Here is a 2,318-nt window from a genome sequence, read left to right on the forward strand (position 1 = left end):
TGAAGATTGAAGCTCTGTCCCCAGACAAGACAGCAAGAAGGACTGAAACATGAATTCTGAGCCAGCTTTAGAATCAAAAGAAACAAGTGTGTCCTGTCCACCAATACTGTACAAGCTGAGGGACTGCACAGAGGAAGTATTACTGCTCTCTCTACCTGCTCATCAGGGACATCTCCCTCCTGTTATTCCAACCTCTTAGTACATAGTCTCCCTTTGGGCCTCTGGAATAAACAGAAAGGTATTTTTTCCTAATGATTCTATGACCCAAAAGACCAGGTTAGAAGTCAAATGAACTTAATTTTTATGATTTTGTGTTCTCAATGTCCCAGAGGTCTAACCTCCTACCACCTTATCCCAATCTTGATTTCATATTTTCTCTGAAGTCTGAGACTAAAAAATCTATCAGGTTCTTCTCAAGCCTCCTGCCGCCCCTAGCTCCCCCATGACAGGGGAGCTCCAGGTCACTGCATCCTAGGGGCCCAGAATGGGGAGGGGGCATTGTCTCCACTGCAGCAGCTGCACGCACAATGCAGAGCGTCAATTGTGTGGTGGTGGGTGATGGGGCTGTGGGAAAGAATTGCCTGCTCCTCTGCTACACAACTGATGCCTTCCCCAAGGAATACACCCCACCACAACTCCCTAAGGTGCAGTTAGTTGATGAGCTCACAGTGAACCCGATCCTGGCAGGACACAGAGGGCCAGGAGGAGTACAATGGACTCCGCACACTGTCCTACCCTCAGACCAATGTCTCTTTTTCCTTAGCCAGTCTGCCTTTCTTTGAGAATGGGCAGCACAAGTGGCATCCAAAGGTGTGCGATCACTGTCCTGATGTGCCCATCCTCCTGATGGGCACGAAGAAGGACTTGAGGGCCAAGCCTTACACTGTGTGGTGCCTAAGGAGAAGGGCCAGGAGTGCATCCCACCATGGTAGGGCCAGGCACCGGCCAAGTAGATCCATGCTGTGTGCTACCTTGAGCACTAGGCCCTGTGGGAGGATGGCGTCAAGGAAGTGGTTTCTGAGGCAATCAGGCTATGCTCATCCCCAAACTGGTCAAGTGTAGCTGGTCCTGTGTCCTCTTGTGACCCTGGCACTCAGCTTGAATGCTGCACCAGCCTCCCAACCCCTTCCAGTTGTGCTTTGGAGCCTTGTCTGTCCCCATCTATGCCTTAAGGGCTGATCCTGGCACCCCTTGCCAGGGGGCTCCCTGAATGCCTATGTCCCTTTAAGGAGGCTCACAGGGAAAGGGGCTTTGAGCTCTGCCCCAGTCTCCTCTGGAATACCAGGTATTCTTGAGAGCTCACCCAGGCCAAGGTTGGATCTCCTCAAGAAGCCAACCCCATGCGCCCTCCCCATGTTCCCCTACTGACCAGCTGACCCAGCTTTCCACACAGATGTTGCTGCCTATTGTGGTGTCTTCCCTCAGGTTAGGAACCTCCACCATCGCTAACCTCTCCCTTGTTGCTCTTTGAATTACTCTCCCTTCACGATGCTCTCGTCCTTCCCCAAAGAAGGAGCCACAGAATCCTGAGAAGATGAATGTGCCCTAACTTGGCCCCATGTGCCCAGGCCTTATGCATTGCTGACTGACCCAGCCCCCACATCACCCCCGCCCCAACCCGGTTCCTAGCCCCATCAGCATCAACAAAACCTCCTGTCTCCAGTGGGGTTAAAAAAAAATGAAAGAAATCGGTCAGGAATAGGTCCCATTGATCTATAAAGCAGATTTGTGTTGAGACACAGACTGAGGTCTCCAGAGAATTGCTATTCTCTCTACAATAAGCGGAGAGCTGTGTTCTTTTGATGTGCAATCATGGGCACCACACTCTGTGGCTTCATGACACATTTGTTAAGATATGTAGGGATTTTGCACTTATGTCACAAGCTACGAACTGTCATCCAGACCCTTATTATAAAATATTTGTTAATTATGGGAGATACATTTCAATATTTTTATGCCACGTTTTGAGTTTAGCACTTTATAGACTTTGTCCAATTTAATTCATCAATAAGTCCAGCCATAAAGTAATGTTATAATGAACTCCATTTCTTTATGTAGAAGTGGAGCTTAAAGGAGTTTAGTGTCTGCCCCAAGTTACAAATTGAGTGAGGAATGGGATACTTCCAGTTTTCAACTCTGGATCAGTGGTTCCCAACCTAAGGTGTTGTTGCCCCTGGGCTATTTGGCAACATCTAGAGAGGCTTCTAAACACCTACAATACCCAACATAACTAATTATTCTGCCCCAATTATCAACTTAGAAGGTGAGACAACTTATTCTAGACCAGATCTTCTCCAAATTCACTGTGCATGTGACTC

General features: G+C 48.4%; 1 pseudogene; it reads left to right on the forward strand.

Moving 5' to 3' along the window:
• The first annotated feature begins 527 nt into the window (after window positions 1-527).
• Window positions 528-1,172, forward strand: LOC102892411 (annotated as a pseudogene).
• The last annotated feature ends 1,146 nt before the right edge of the window (window positions 1,173-2,318 follow it).

Source organism: Pteropus alecto, unplaced genomic scaffold, assembly GCF_000325575.1.
Source record: "Pteropus alecto unplaced genomic scaffold, ASM32557v1 scaffold5552, whole genome shotgun sequence".
Lineage (NCBI taxonomy): Eukaryota > Metazoa > Chordata > Mammalia > Chiroptera > Pteropodidae > Pteropus > Pteropus alecto.